At 36.5% G+C, this 17,516-nt stretch overlaps 1 protein-coding gene across 5 annotated transcripts in view; it reads left to right on the top strand.

Moving 5' to 3' along the window:
• The window catches only part of LOC120406425 (bifunctional heparan sulfate N-deacetylase/N-sulfotransferase 4), a 302,448-nt gene that overhangs the window by 111,057 nt on the left and 173,875 nt on the right, over positions 1-17,516 (top strand). Inside the window, exon 1 of one of the 5 annotated variants that reach the window (XM_039541293.1) lies at positions 14,416-14,730. The exons of the other annotated variants lie outside the window; for them this stretch is intronic. The gene's annotated coding sequence lies outside the window, so the exon portion shown is untranslated. Of the gene's footprint in view, positions 1-14,415; positions 14,731-17,516 lie in introns of those variants that run through there. 5 annotated transcript variants of the gene reach the window in all.

Below are 17,516 nucleotides of genomic sequence, written 5' to 3'. Positions count from 1 at the left end.
GTAAAATTAGCCTATACTCTAAGATAATAACCAGCCTTAATCACAAACTAACAAAGTCTGAAGACAAGCCCAGATTTGTATCCTATAAATACAAGTGCTATGTTTTCCCTTTCATTTTCCAGCCGAGGGTTTTATGAGCAGTAAGCCAGACCCTGAAGTGCTTGGCCAGCTTTTACACAGGTAAACCCTACATTGACTCCAGGAATCTCTATTGAGTTCAGTGGGATTTTGCATAAGTAAGAATCTAATAAGGACTTTAATATCTGGCTCTTCATTACTACCTAAATATAAATTACTCTTCTTTTTCCCATCTCAAATTTTTTTGGCTGCATTAAAATTATGGTTGAAGTAATATTAAATATACCTCTCTTTTACCCAAGGTTCTCAAATCCCCTTACAAACATTAATTAAACATCCCAACTTCTCTGCACGGCTGGTAAGTACCCATTTTACATATGGGTAATATGAAACACAAAGGACTTGTCTAAATGAATACTTAGTTTGTGGCAAGCTGGAGTGCACTATCCCAGGATCCATGTGGACTCTGCTGCTGTGCCCTAATGGTTCTGTAGTGTACTTTGATTTACTCCTGCTTTGAAATAGGACTAGATTAAATCACACTAGGAAATGTTTTGTGTGTAGCAACAGGGTCCACAGGGGCAGTTAGTAGCAGTAGTAAGGTAAATGTATATCCCAGTTTGCTGCAAACTAAATGTATGCATAGACAAGCTCAGAGAAAGTTAAGTGAGTTACCAAAGTTCATACCATGACTCAGAAGCAGAGTTCTGCAGAAAACACAAGACTCCTGACTTTCATGCCCCTGCCTTGTCCACTAAACTCCAGTGTATAGAATAAAGTGACAAAGAGTCCTGTGGCACCTTATAGACTAACAGATGTATTGGAGCATAAGCTTTCATGGGTGAATACCCACTTCATCATATTCACCCATGAAAGCTTATGCTCCAATACGCCTGTTAGCCACAGGACTCTTTGTCACTTTTTACAGATTCAGACTAACATGGCTACCCCTCTGATACTTGACACAGTGTATAGAATGTGTTTCTACTGCTATAATGGATTTCCAGAGAATTTGTCAATATACAATATTATTATGTATCAACTTCTGTCTTACACTTCCACTCTCTAGTAGAATGCCATTGCTAGAGGCTGGATAATAAGGAAGTTTAAAAAACAAAAAATCTAAATTTGAGTTTTCTTAAAGAATATGTTAAACTATTTGAAAACATTTTAAAAAGCATTAGTCAATTAATCTTTAATAAGCCAGGGGAATGCTGAGGGAGGGTACAGGAGAAGAAAAAGAGATGGAACATTTGCCCAGCCCTGTCACACCACAGGCTTGGGAAGCAAGAAGAAGCAGGGAAACCAAAGAGATTAAGAGATTTTGAAAATGAAAGATGTTTTTCCCTGGCTGATACAGAGTTAAGCCATTTTATGGTATTGGGGGTGGATATTTGAAAAAAAACATCCTGGTCCAAATGACAACTGAAGTTATTCCCCTCAATTAAACATTGAGGGGAATAAGCTCTCTTAGCCTCAAATTCCCTCCCACAAATATACCAGAGATCATATTTGGTAATGCAAATATAAAATTCCAGAAAATATCCAGCAAATTGACTGGTATTTATTTTTGAAATGTTAAAATTGACTCTAATCTACCTATGCCTTTATAAACTACTGTTCCACTCTACCCTTCTGTTTTTCCTGATATAGGAGATAACGTTACAAAAATTGCAAAATAATGAAATTATTAAACCAATATTTGTCAGTATCTCTATGGTCAGCCCAACAAAGATTCTGAGGCAAGATACTGTGTACACGTAGTACACAAATGCTGTATTTCTTTGCTATAGTAAATAGCACAGTTCTACAGAGGTACAAAGGCAGCTTAATGCTGTTAAGGCATCCTTAAATAATCATGAGAAATGCAAATAAGTGGGCCCAAAAATACGTGAGGGCAGAAAACCACAGCTCACCTAATGCTGAGTTTCCAGATTGTTCTGTCATGAAGATGCAATATGCCTTCCCCATTGAACAAGTAAGAGATTCAGCCCTGCCCCTTCCCCAAACCTGAAGATTCCCCCCTAAATCAGCCAGAGGCCAAAGGTGGAGGATCTGTACATCTATATCAGCTTCCAGCCCCTTGCAGCTCTTTCTCATTCACTTGTGTCTAGTTACTTCCAGAACCCAATTAGCTCAATACAAACAATCAAATAAAACTAGCATAGCACCCCCTGCAGCAGCAGGACATTCTGGCAGCTGACAAAGCCTTTGTGTCCTCATGTCATTCTCTGACCCCAGAATCCTAGGTGAAGACCACCACACTGTCTTTGATGAGCCCCATCATCTGAACAAGCAATTTTCATACAGTATTTGCCATGCTGCCTGCAGCATGCATCTATCTATCTGCCCGTCTGTCCATATTTTGATACACTTTTTATCCTATTATCTAGACATCACCTTCTCGTCTCACAGTGCCATCTCTATTAATATTATCTTTGGATTGAAGAGTAGTATGACATGGCAAAACTGAGGACTGGTCTATTCTCTGGCCATAGTCTTGTGTTTTTCTTTTAATAAGTATGCTTCTTTCTTCCTATGCCCTATTGCTTATTAGAGAGAAAAGGTGGATGAGGTAGTATCTTTTACTGGACTAACTTTTGGTGGTGAAAGAGACAAGTTTTCGAGCTACACAAAGCTCTTCTTCAGATCTATTGCTTTATTGGTGCTTGTCTGCTGTTGCACACTCACCATAGCAGCACGTAGGATTCCCTCTCTTACCTTTCGCTTGTTGAAACAAGATATTACTTATTGGCTGCTTTGCTGGTAAATTGATAACCTCACATTTATTCTCACAGACCATCTCTGACATCCATTTTTTTTGGTTATTAGGTTATTTCCCCAGTAAAGAATAAGTAATCACACCACATTTACCTGACATTTATTTTATGTTTCCCTATTGCTTCTCTATGTAATAATGACTGAAAGGAGGTGACACATAAATTCTTATTGGATCCCAGAAGTACAAGTATGGGAAAATGAGCTGTCACCATACCTGTCCCTACCTGTTGCTATAATTTCTCTTTAATTATACTTAAAGCACCAATCCCGTATGGAAAAACATTCAATGTTAGTAGTAGCAATAATAATCATTAATAATTGATGGTAAGAAAGGACAATTAAATGATGTAAGGCCAGACTTACATTGGTGAGCAATTACTTACACAAGTAGTCCCACTGATTTCAGTGATACTGCTCGCCAGGGTGAACATGGAGTTCACAATTTGTCTCATCATTTGTAGCAAGGTGATTTTAGAATAGAGATATAAACGAAGTCATATATATTATCTTACTTAAAACCAGTTAGGGGAGAAAATGAAGAAAAACAAAGAATTGGTTAAATTAAGTGGCTGTACCCAAGGAGAGAGGTATATTTCAATTTATCAGAATAGAGCCAGATGCTGATCCCCTTGCTCACATTATGTAGAATTTCACTCCATGAATGGTTCCCATTGAGGTCACTCATTGAATAAATTGCTACTTGATATTAGTAAAAGTATCAGAATGTGGCCCTCAATGAGCTATACACACTTCAGAGAAGTCATCTCCTGCTGGCCTTTGGGCCAGCCACATGCAACAAATTGCTGGGTCTGGCTTTAAGACGTTGACAAATCTTTGTTATGAAAAAAGTGGTTATTCAATAGATACTATTGATCTGTCCATTTGGAAGCTTGTGTACAGTAGATTTAATATCCAGAGAAATAAATATTCCTATTTAAACTATGGGTCTTTCGTCAACTTGAAGCCCACCTGATTTCCATGGAAATTCAGAGCACTCAACACCTCCCAGGATTTAGTCTTAACCCTTTCAAATCGGGCTGAAGCTAAACATGACTACCCATTGTAAAATATCAAAATGCTTCTTAAAATATTTTTATGTTGTTTATTATTCTTTGTTCTCATTCTTATTATAATTGTTACTTAATAAAACACTGTGCCTTTAATTTTCTGTAGCACTGTTGGAGCATGTAAATAGGGTCCAAAGAGGCAGTTACTATGTAAGATTATTCTAAACAGGTGTGACTGTTTTACAGTGTATTCAATTTTCCTAGAGGCAGAGGAAGATATAAGACTTGAGGCTTGGAGGTGGGCAACACAAAGGTTCTCCGTGTCTCATAACAAACAGAGGAGCACATGAGTACATGAACACATTGTGATAATCTCACCTTTGCAGTTCACAGAAGTGACTCAGAATATGCCTGTATTTCTCCCTTCCCACTGGACTGGTATACAGTAGATAAATATTCCACAGCTCATTCTACTATATATTTATTTTCCCTGATTCTATCTGTAAACTAAGATATGTTTTAAAAAATCACAGGATTTTTCTTGTCTCTAAGGCCCATATTTATTTATAAATTCTGCTCCAAATGATTGACAACATATTCTTTTGTGCACTTTCTTAGTAGTTTGTGCAACCAATTTTAATAACAAAAAATGAGTATTTACTGTGGTTTAGTTACCGAACAGAAACCTATGAGTTAAAATGTGACTATTTATCCTCTGTAATTTACTAGTAAGTAGTCTACAAAATTAATTTCCTTCACCTTTAATGAGGCTATGTTACGTGCTTTTGTGTACTTTATTGCATGTATTAGTCATAGCTTGACTGAGGGGAAATGCTGCATCAAATTTATTGTAATAGCAATTTTTCTTTAAAATATTTTAACACAGATGAATTGGCAAATACCTGGTTCATTTGCTGAAGTCAATCTTTTATGCAATATTGCCCTCTATGGGAGCACAAGATATAACATGGAAAATAAGCATGATCTGATTTTATGTCTTGTTATTTTATTTTGGCTACAGCATTTTGCATCTTAAAATGATTTAATTTTTACCATAAAAAAAGCAAGCTGTCTATCTGGAAAACAAACCTATTACCCCTTCATTATTTAATCTTTTTCTTTCAAACCTACCTTTGATATTGTAATAAGTCTACATTTCAATCTATATAGCATTTTAGCTTCTATACACTAAATTCAGTTTCTAGATTCACTGTTCAAGGGTTATTCCGTGTTTATTTAATAATCATTTCAACTACAAATATACATAAAGAAATAATTTTAATGACTATTTTTCACGTGTCCAGAAGTAGAATAGAAAACTCCAAAATCTAACCATCTAATATTAGATATAATCCAATGAATGTAACTGACAATGGACATGGAATGAAGCAGCACAAAGCATGTACATTATTTGAGAACCATATGGTTCTGCAGCTTTGGAATGCTTACATTGTTGATGGTTTCATAATTTTTTTCTTTCTTCTTTTAATAATTATTTTAATTGGCTCACCTCTTATTAGGCATCATGGAAGAAGTGGAGTTGTAGGAGGATTGTGCGTGGAATTCTAATTGTCTGGAAGATGGTGATCATTGTGCACTATTTTAGTAATACACCCCATCTTCTTAAGTTAACGGCACCCGGTATTACTCTCATGTTTTTATTAAAGTTGAAGTTCTGTAAATAACTCCCACCTAAGGAAAATTGTATAGACAATAATAGCTAGAAATTAAAAAGGTCTATTATATCATCAAGCCTATCCTCCTTAAAGACCCATTAGGTACCTCTGTTATATTTTTCTTCCTTAAGAAAATCCACTAGACTTTAAATATGAAAAATCATGACTCTAATTTTCTTATCGGATGAAAATTCTCTTAAAGTTTCTTTGACTTTAACATTGCTGGCTCCAGTCTCATCAGACTGTCTCTAAAACTGACACACAGTATAGCTGGGCCACTATAAAAATAAGTCCATCGCAGGTTTGCAACTTTCTTTCTTTCTTTCTTTCTTTCTTTCTTTTTCTTTATCAGAATGTAACCATTCAGAGGATTCCAAAGTTCCACATGATATCAATGGCTGCCTTTCATGATCACTCAGTGAAGAAATTCTCTGCCCTTTTCCCCATGCTATGATATTCAAAGGAACTACAGGATATAATTAGTGATTGATGGCATAACATAAATGCATTTAGGGCCCAAAGTGTTCATTGTACTCACGCAAATAGTTTCATTGGTGTTAACAAAACTACATGTGAGGAAGACAAGCAGGATTTAACATATTTAAAAAAAATGCAACTGGAATTTCATGTCTCTTTTCCAACCTAAAAATGCAAGGAGCTTTCAGACCCCATTTCGATACCTTTCAAATGTACAATGTTCATACACCCCCTACTCACTACTATGAAATCAGTTGTCAAACAGAAGAAAGAGTGGGTCCCTCTGAGTATCCAGTACATTACCTTCGAGTGGTGGTAATTTACAGAGGAGAAGGGTACCTAAGAGAACAGAAACTGATTTAAGAAAGCTTAGTGTAACATTAAGATTTCCCAAGCTGGTTGGAGCATCAGCAGGCGTAGCTCATAAATGAGAAGCCTTTCCCTATAGGACTAGAGCAGACAAAAAACAAATGATATTGGGATTCTTAAGATAAAAGACATTTGCTAACAGATGAAACAAAATACCCTCTACGACAGGATCAGTTTATACAATTGTATTACAGTGATGCTAGAATACCGGTTTGCAAGTGATTTAGCAGTGGATTTTTCATCCCTTTAAATTAGAGCATATAAAAAACCTAGGCTTGTGAGAGCCAGCCTAAAAGAAAATCATCATTAAAGTGTAGTGGAAGTTTGATATCTGGATTACAAAGAAAGAACAAAGAAAGGAAAAAGGAAAGATAAATGCTTTTTGTAGTTTCACCTTTGAAAATGCCTTTTGTAGTTTCATCTTTTATTTCAGAAGTGTCTTACAGTATTTAAAGATTCTCCTCTGTGGACATGTTATAGGAGACTCCCACTGGAGTCTAATTAAGGCATTTATGAATCCTTCCACACATTCAAATATCTCAGAAAAGAAAGAAAGAAAAAGATTCACTTAAGCTCTTAAACCAAGAGTGTAAACCTTAGAACTTTAATTTTAACAAGCAAGGGGAAAATCCACAGTTTATTTGTATACCATTGCTTGGTTTACCAGATGATGTGATGATGGGTTTGCCAGCAGCTGCTTTTGATTCCTATTTATTAGAATCCATATGCCTTTAGGCAACTTGCGAGCCCAAGTACAATTTGACTGTTTGTTCTCTTGCATGAGCTTTTAACTATTGGATCTTCAAAGGATTTATTTGAAGCATTGACATGCTGATTTATCCATTAGTAAAATAATGTACAACAGTGATATAGGCATCCTCTCTTTCTTTACTAGAAGCCTATCCTGGCTGACATATGGAATTTAACTAACACGAATTGACAAATCAATTGAATTATGTTATACTATGCTAATTTTTCTCACATTCCTAAGTATTATGATCCAAGCAGAGAAAGAATGACTTAACTCTCTTCTCTTCCTAACAAAATTCCTTATCTTATTCTCTAATTACTCCTTTTAATAAATGTTTCTTACATTAGTCCATGACAACCCAATTATAGGCCTTTCCTTAAGGCACTTCATGGCAGTGTCCCACATTTTTGTTCTTTTTAAAAAAAATAGTCGAGATAAAGCTTGAGCTCTGAACCATGTGACATCCGGCATGTAGGCTACATGAGAAAAGACTGTGGAGCAGTGCAAGGAAACTGGACAAAAGTGAGGGATATTAAAGTCTGGTTCTTTTATGAAAATTCACTGTGTAAAAACAGCCTTATGGGGGTTTCTATTCTTTCTCAGTGCTTTCTGTATCACTTATGATCAAGTCACAAGTGGAAAGGTGTTTTTCTCTGTCTGCTAGCTTACAACTCATCCTGCTCTCTGTAAGTCATCTTTACATTGACTTTTGTAATAAAGGTTCTGCAGGTCATATTAGGCCCTCAGTGACACCTATGGAACCTCATTATCTCCAAATTCTGCTTTGAGTCTTCGGCTTAGCATATGTGCAATGTACCTCAGGTGGCACATGACAGGATTCATCAATTTCCTTCAAAGGGTTTCTGAAGCTGTAACTCCCTGGAAGTTAGTATATAACTCGGATGACAATGTCTAAGATGGAATAGAATCCAACTCACCCAGTCTTTCTTGTATTGGATCTGCAGGCTAAGAGGAAAAAAATCTTTAAAAAAACCAACATATTTAGTCACTAAAGTCAGTCATTATATCAGTTTGAATACACACAGAGAACAGATCCGGGGCGGGGGGGGGGAAATGCTCTTTACAAAAGCTCCAGGGCATCTGCTTCTGGTGGGATGGTGCTGATTCATATTGGAGAACACATGAATAGCCTGCTTCTCTACTTCATTACACCAGTTTGATGCTGATATAAGTGCTCTGACTTTCACATCAGGAAGAAATGTGAAACACAACTCTTCAAATATCTATAGGGAGAAAAAATGGAGCTGCTGGAGGCTGCTTCTAGATCATCAAGTCCCATTTACAGAGTTTCATACTGAAGCAAGTTAGAAAAACTAAATAAACCACCACCTTTTTCAAGCATATAGGTTATTTGTTGCCTTCCCTTTATTTTTTATTTCAAATATTGTGCTTGTGCAAAAATGTATTCGTTCAGTGTTTAGCTTCTATGCTGCTGGATAGTTTGGTAAGGTCCTATTCATCCTATGTTTGTGACATCACTATAGGTCAGCAGGGAAATGAATTTAAAAAATCACAAATCAGGATTATGTCTCAGAAACACATACAAAAAGTAAAGGAAGGAAGCAAACCTTCTTTAACACTCAAATATCTCCAAGAATTAGAAAATGTGATAAAAATGAGAGAGATAAATAGGTTTATGCTTTAAAAAGTTTTTCACATTATGAAAATTTTTTGCAGGTTCCAATCCTGCTCCCAATTAAGTCAATGGGAGTCTGCTCATGAAAGCAGAATCTGAATCCCTGATGGATATTTGTATGGGGAAAAACTGGGAACAGGATAGGGTCCAAAAGGCTTTATTTATTTATTTAAGAATGTACAATGACATTTATCTTGGATAAAAAGTGCTGTTGTCTTTTCTACAGCATTCAATGTCAAAATGACTTGGTTGTACAGTAATCAGTGACATAGATTAGGTTTTGGATTAAGAGCCACTAGTTCATCTATTTTTCTCTTCGATGGTTAGTGTTTTGATGACTGGATTTAGAAGACAAGAGGTTATACTTTTTCAGTTAAGTAAGCATTTAAGGCAAAATATATTGATGGGATTAGAGCAATGTGGGACAGTTCTAATGTTAAATGTTAATTAATATTGGTATAACATATAATTGAATATTGGTTTATATCAACACTCTCTCTGAAAGTAACATAGCCTTTACGGTAACAAAGTCATGCCTGGACATGAAAGTTACTTTACAAGGGAGGAAAAGATAAAGGCTATTACAAAACAAAGGTTTCCAATTAGCCTTTTCCACCTGCAACAGAAGAGTGGGAGTTGTATACAATGTAGACAGTGGAATAACAGAAGAAGTGTGATTGAAGAAGGTCTGCAGGGAGGAATTCTAGGGAATATTTTTTGCCTCTCCCCCCCCATAGGACATTGTAACATTTTTTTTGTTTCAAATCATTGCTTCATACTTAAGTGGAATACACCTCTACTCTGATATAACGCAACCCAATATAACACAAATTCGGATATAACATGGTAATGCAGTGCTCGGGGGGAGGGGGAGGCTGCGCACTCCTGTGGATCAAAGCAAATTCAATATAACGCAGTTTCACTTATAACATGGTAAGATTTTTTAGCTCCCGAGGACAGCATTATATAGAGGTAGAGGTGTACAAGAAGTATCTTCCCCATACATCATCTGGGAAATAAAGAATAACCCATGACAATGCAGGCACTTCTAGTAAAAGATATGAGGTGTGTTGTGAGGCATGTGCCTTGGGTGTGTTGTGAGGCATGAAGCTGAAGTCCAAGTATGTGTGTGTGTGTGTGTGTGTGTGTATATATATATCTTTACCCTTCTGAGCTTACATAACTGCTAAACACTTTGGTTTAGAGCCAAAGTGTTGGATTCTTTTAAAATAAACTTATCAAGACACTAGAAAGAAATTCCTTACATTTAGTGAATTATGTATTTGAATGCTGTAAAAATCCTGCTATCATTTTATGTTAGCCTAATATACATAAAAACACTATGGATCTGGAGGACCCTGTTGAAGACTTAGGGGCAGATCTTAGAATCATAGAATCATAGAATCTTCTGCTGGTGTAAGTTGCCATCGCTCCATTGAAGTCAAAGTGGCTTTGATGATTTATACCAGCTAAGGAACTGCTCTTAAATCCTTTGTGCACATTCAGTGAAATAAGCTTAATCAACCAATGCTCAACTGGCTTGTTGTAGGAAAGCTCACATGATGCCTCCACAACTCAAGAAGAAGCAGGTCTTTGAGAGATGGCCATTTCTTGTTTTAAAACTCAGGAATCAAATGTTAACAGTCATTCTGTGGCTAAAAAGTGGGAAGGTACTTTTAGTTGAAACAACCATTTCTATTTACTAGGACTTATTTTGGAGATGTGCCCCTTAGAGCTGTAGGACATTTTTGTTATCTGTAAAGTTTGCTTTGAATGGAAAAAAATAAGAATCATTTTTGAAATATTCTCAGAGCATTACAATGGGTGGATGAGGAAAACAGTGGCTAGCACAAAATATACATAACAATGGCAAAACATTCCTTTTATACTCCTGAAAGGTTTGGGATAGAATTATTTAAAATAGAGAGGAAAGATGATCAAGTGATTAGGATGTTTGCCTGGGCCTTGTAAGACTGGGGTTCAAAATGCCTTGCACTGCCATGGACAAACTATGTGATCTAGGGCAAGGCACTTATTCTCTGTGCCTCAGCTCCCAGCTGTAAAATGGAGATAAGAGCGCGCCTTTACCTCACAACGGTGTTGTGAGGATGAATACATTAAAGAATGTGAGGCATCACTAGAGTGATATGGGCCATACAAGTACCTAAGAAAGCATAGATAAGTATGGACCTCAGATCCTGGTTTTACCTAGGTAACAAAAGAAGAGGCATGATTTTCAAAAATGCTGAATCTTCAGCAGTTCCCATCATTTTCACTTTAGGCACCCATTTCTGAAAATCCTGGACTTGGTATTTTGTTGATTTCAGCTCACGTAAGCTGAGTAATAGTGGGATTGGTAGAAGGCAATGGGGTTTAGAAGAGTCAAACATTTTCTTACTTGTTTCCAGAATTTATAAACTGTAGGTTTTTTTCAAGAACAAATTTTACAGAGCAAACAAAAGATTTACACATGCTAAAGAATTGGGGGAGGAGGGAGAAATGAGAGGCTCTCTGAAAAGTGTGAGAAAGGGATCAAGATTGTTCTCATGAGTTCATCTATAATTTTCCAGCCGACATAAATGGCAGAAAGGTCCACAAGGGATTAAGTACAAATAGATGGACAAACATAATGGTGGTATTAACTAATATTTTATTTCCAAGGGTAATTTAATTTAAAAAATATGTCATTAGATAATAAGTCCATACTATATGGAAGGGATAGAAGATTACCTGTTGGGTGGTATAAATGAATGTTGTAGCTGTTTTATTATTAGAGTTAAAAATTTCCTCTGTTTCTCCTTTGCTATTTTGGGGTTTTTTTCACCTTATTTTTTTTCACTGAATTATTTTTCTCACTGGCCTCTCTTCTGTTCCTTATTTTTCAGAAAGTCTCTCTGAAATAGAACAGGAAACCAACAATGTTCAAAACTGAATGCCCCTTCCAAACTGACTCATAGTTGGGGTAGAATGTAGACAAAAAGAGTCTGCTTATCCCCACTACCCAAAATAGATAGGAGTGGGAATTTGATATGTGGGAATTTGTTTATTCCTTACCCAAAAGTGGGTAAGCTCTTTTTGTTTCACACAGAGCAGCTTTGCCTGTGTTTCAAGCATTAAAAGAAGATACAACAGACCAGTTTATAACCTTTTTGATATAATTCCACTTGGGTAAGGCCAGCCACTTGAGCTGAGCTAATGGGTCTATCCCACTAACATTAATCTTGCAGCAATCTCTAAAACTCCAGACAGTAGTATGAACAGACTAGCATTGAAACATTATCCTGAACAGCAGGAGAGAGCTGAAATGAGTATTGATTTGTGGATATTTTTGTCAGTGGGTGGACTCTATCTAGAAGCTATAGTAAGATATTGTGTATTCCACTCAAGATGGTCTTTAAGGCATTGGATATGGAAGGAGAGTTTTGAGGTGGTACAAATTAATAGCCATGCTGCTTCATGTTGGATTCTTCCATTATGTCATGCCATTAGGCTAAGGAATAAAGCTCTGGGAATGGCTGAGTGTATTGACTTTATCATCTAAATTAAAATAAATTTTTGAGGACATGCTTAACCACTTGGCTGCTGGCCCTCCAAAGAAGCATCTGTGCTATGCCATTTTTTGATGTGCCATTAAAGTCAAAGGAATAGGATGATGTGCCTGTTACATCTGGCTGCAGCAGAGGAGCATTCTGCCAGATGTATGTTACTTTCCCTTTTCCACAGTGGTGAAGTAGCCCAGTCCAAAGTTATGTGGCCTTGGTATTATATCACTGTGAGCGTAGATGGGAGTGAAGTGTGTGAATGGGGCAGATGGAAGATGATGGTTGAGACTGATCTTTTCATGAAGCGCCTGGAGCACTTATGATAGGAGGCAGTTATTCTAGATTGCCTAGGGTTATCTAGTTTAGATGGATGTTCTCTCCTATCAGGTTCAGAAAGGAAAGGAAATTTTAACTTGAATTTGTAAAATGCTTTGGAGGTTTTGATTTTAATTCTGGTTTTCAAAGGGGTGTAAAGGAATTAGGCAGCCAACTTCCACTGAATTTCAATGTGAGTTGGGCATCTGACTCCTTTAGGGTTCTTTGACAACCACAGCCTTAGTCCCTAGGAGACTGTGGAAGGCATGACATATTATGAGTATTTATGATCCCCACAGATTCTGTGTAATTCAAGAGTTACAGAAAATGAGCTAGAAGTGCCTTGGGTTTTAATTCCAACTCAACCTCTAATTTAGCTGGAGGGGACAGATTAAGGTTCCAAGCAACAGGTTAGAAACACCTACTATTCCTGGAACCTCAAATTCAAATCCTAGCAGACTCAATTTAGCCCTTCATCATTCCAGGGTACTCAAGGTAAACTGAGTTCTCCCTGCAATTTACTGTGTTGGTCTTTTAGATGGTACCTTGTATATTGGGGATGTGCCTGCATGGCATGAACATCAGAGATCCTGTTTCATTTTTTCAGACAAATATAGGTTTTCACATATCTCCTGTTAAAAATTACCCTTCCCTTACTGTGGGCTAGGTTGTGTCTGGGTTGTGTAGACGTGACTAAATTTCAGTGTTTAAGGGATTCATGCATGAATCATTTTGGAATGAACTGATATATGTGTGCCTCAGTCAAACCAGTTAAAATTGGAAACTAAATGTTACATCAAAGAGCTTAAGTTTTCCTGTAGTGTAATGTAAGAAAATTGCATAAAAAATCATGATCCTTGGCTATGGTTGTGTGATCAGGGCTAATCTTTAACTGTATGGGACAGAAGGTTCTGATCAATAAGTATGCATTAGCTAGGTGGGCCATGTTTATGTCACATATGGATGGAAGGATATTGTGTGCCTCTCAGATGAAGTGAAATGGTGAAGTATAGCTGGTTGAACACATCCACACCAACACAACCACGCTATCAATTAAATTATTTGTAATTAAACTGAGGCTTGACTTTGGCTGTAATCCCTCTGTTTTGTTAATAAAGCGCCTTTTCTCTTCTCAGGGGGTCCTAGCTTTAGGGAGGGAGGGAGTGTGCCGTTTTACACAAATGTGACTCTCCTGCTATACTTCTCACATTCTGTTTTTTCACCTGATTGAAACATACTCCAGCCAGGAAAATCACTAAACTTTGCACTTTCCCATGATTTTAGTTACAGCTTCAGGTGTAGGTGTCAGAAGCAGTAAGTGAGTATTTCACCCCCACATTTAATATAGCCTGGTTGTAAAGGAGGTGGTCCAACTGCACAATGACAGATTATGCAAATCCTCCAGGAGCATCTAATCAATCACTGTGGTGTGAGACAAATGCAGCTGATCTCTGAATTAGCTTCCATTGGAATGTATTCATCTGTAACATGTCACTCGCTGAATGACATCACAACAGCTTCTAGTCCTTGAAAGTCTTGAGGTTGATTAGCTGAAGGAATTGGCTGTTTCTGCCAATCATAATCATGTAAAGCCGCCTTTATAGTTCTGTAGATATGAGAGAAAGGGAAAGGGAGACTGACTACAGCTAAACAAGAGGCATAGCAGCAGCAGCACCAGAAGCAGCAGTAGTAGCAGGAGCAGCTGGTATTCGGGTGATTAAATAGTTCTCATAGCCTTTTTGCTGTTCTCTGACTGCTCCCTGGTGTAATTCCCATGTCCAAGAAGGAAGCTGCATTTTAACGGTGTGCTGAACGGAGGTCTGAATCATTCCAGCTGGCTGCTTGTTTTGAAAAGGACAGTATGTGTATAAATAAAATGTGACTGTGCTGGAAGAGTTCAGTTACTAGGGGCTGGAGCAAGAGGAGTCTTCCTGGGATACTGTTCACACTGCTAGTATGAACTGAAAACTCTCTCTAGTTTATCTGAGCCAAGTGAAGAAATTTGAATAGTGGATGTCTCTTTCCCATACACTAGACAAACTCAAGTGAAAAGAAAAAGGAAGAAATTCTTCTATAGGTAAGTTATTGCACATATTGGTTCATGAACCTCTATATCTGTGTAAAATTCATATATTATATACATAAAGTATCTATAATTATGTACATATGTACAATATGTCTATAGGTACAACATATTTAAAGGCAGTATGTACAGAATAAATATACAGCAAACATGTTTAAACAGTCTTTATCTAAAATTGAAGGAATTAATATTTTTTCATTAAAGTTTGAGATGATCTGTGACATGCATGTAAGTGCCCACAATGTATATGAACGTGTGTCTGTTGAGTGGAGAATAGGTGTCCACTTTAATGCCTGAAGATACAGAACTTGGAATGCTAGATTAGTTATCAGGATATTAGGATGAAAAATAATTGACAGTCTTCTTAAAGCAGATCTGCATACTTTGCTTGTATCTGGTATTACACAATATACAAAGCTCAGCAAAATTAACAATGGAAATGGCAATATGACAGTTCTCCAGGAAGATACATCAAAAGTATTTAGTATTTAAAGTATTTATTAGAGTAACTAAGATCTGCAGATCTGTTCTATTCCAGTGGTTTGGTATCCAAATAACATTTGTCTACAACATTTAAAACAGCATGATCATTCACTGTTTGCAAGTTTTAGCAAGCTGGAGAAACCACCAAAGATATTTCAGGAATAAATGCCTAGTGCTACAGTGTTAGACCATGAAGAGGACAGCACAGAATCTTTATCTTTCAATCAATACAGTGGCTCCAAGCCTCTGCTGCTGTTAATAAGCATTCCAAGGAGAATTGTTCATAAAAGTGAACAAGTCTCTTCCTACTGTAAGTCAATGTAACCAAATAAGAGTCACAATCATTTTATTATTTATTTATCTTTATTTATTATGTTTAGTAGCTTGCAAAAGTGGACCCTACATTTGTAACACTTAGTCACATTAATGGGACTACATACAGAGGAAGGGTCTAATAAAAGTCTATTTGCAAAGTAAATTAGTACTTGTGAACAACCATAGCAGAATCTGGCCTTTTATGTACAATAAGCTATTTTTTCTTTATTTAAAAAAACCCATAGCAGCGAGTAATTTCAGGCCTTTTCTGCAATTAAACTATTAATGGTGTAAGATGTTACTCAGTGTAAGGAAGGATATCAGAATCTGGCCCTTTGCAAAGTTTAAACGGTTAGTAATGTTACCATGTGCATTTCTTATCTTGGCTTTGCACATCTGCACTTTCTAACTTGCTTCCTCAAATCCTGTTCTAAAGAAAGCTAATTCTAGAAAAGAAAAGCCAAGACCTAAACAACTCTCACTTAACTCCATGGAGGTTTTTGGCTTACAAATTTCTTCTGTATTTCACCAGTGAAACAATCTAATTTGCTTGATTTGATTTATTTTTATAGTCTATGCAGAAGCTTTAAAGATTGATATTTTGTGCCACATCTAAGACTTAGCGCCGTTTTTTTGATTTGCGATAAATTCCTAATGTTTGATAGCCTTCAGAAAACAAATCAGTCACATCTCAATGCCAAGTTGGTACTACCTGGTCATTTTCTGTAAGGCTATAGAGCAGCTCTTCTTTATATGGCTAATTTGATTGGAATAAAACAAAGCCAGAGTATTAGATTTAAATATAGATAGGAATGGTTGAGTCACAAACCACTTGCATATAATTAACTCCAATTTGTATCCAAATTAAACATTAACACACACTACAAACTCCCAACTCCCCTTAAGACTTAATAGAACATACTTAGCTATTTTGGTGGTATTTTGGAAATCATGTAATTTTGAGCTGTGCTGGGGTTCAGCTATCATTCAGAATGAGTAAAAGACAAAATATGCTAATACTGAAGACCATGTCTTGCAAACCGTGTATTACAGGAATCATCTCAGTGATATAATGAGTTCCATTATATAGAAAACATGGTCTCAGATTGCAAGCCCATGATAATAAATTTCCAAGAAAGTGCTGATGAGAGGTACTAGCAAACTCTGTCCATCAATTTGAAGTTAGATAAAAGTAAAAAATATGGTTTGAAGAATGTAGAGTCTTATGCTACCAAAATTGATTTGTTTATTTCATTTTCTTGATTTTGCATCTCTGCAAACATTAAAAGAAAAGTGTAGAAGTAATTTCTTAGCCATAAATATGAGATAAAATACAATTCAGAATCTCTTGAGGATGATTTTCTTTCCATCTACTTCTTCTTTATACATATGATTATTGGGTCTCATATGATGCATTCTCCCTCCTTCTTCTCTCCTAAATTTTGAAAAAGAATTCAGTTTTTTAGACACACTCTGTTTGCTTTCTGAACATGTAAAATGAATCTTCAGAACAAAATAAAAAAACTGAAAAATCAGCAAAGCATCATTGTGGGTGGGTTAAAGAAAGAGTTAATTCAGAATTCTGCCCAAAGCTAAAGTTTCTTGTAGTCTCTCGGCCCATTTAAGGGACAGGACATTGAACTAAATGGGAGTTTAAAGCATTCTGCACTTCGGAGGATCAGCACTCTCTTTTTAACTCAGTTTGCAATTATTTAAGAGCAGTCAAAGGTGTCCAGTTTAATAGATTTTGGCTGTTTCTTATTTCCAAATCTGGGACGAAGTTGTGGAACCTCAGACAATAAAGCCAGCATATTAGTGATTGACTAGGAGCCAGAACTGAGAGTCTGTGCTACAGGAAATGATGATGTTTTCTGTGCTGGAATTCATTTAGAATATTAAGTAAGAGAATCCTATCCTGTCTGAGATTTCTATAAGGTCTAAAGAATTGTTATATCATAGTGTCAAACCTTGTTTTTCTACTA

Source organism: Mauremys reevesii, linkage group 5 (genome assembly GCF_016161935.1).
Source record: "Mauremys reevesii isolate NIE-2019 linkage group 5, ASM1616193v1, whole genome shotgun sequence".
Classification (NCBI taxonomy): Eukaryota; Metazoa; Chordata; order Testudines; family Geoemydidae; genus Mauremys; species Mauremys reevesii.
The sequence above is the reverse complement of the archived record's forward strand: the minus strand, read 5'-3'. Positions and strand labels throughout refer to the sequence as shown.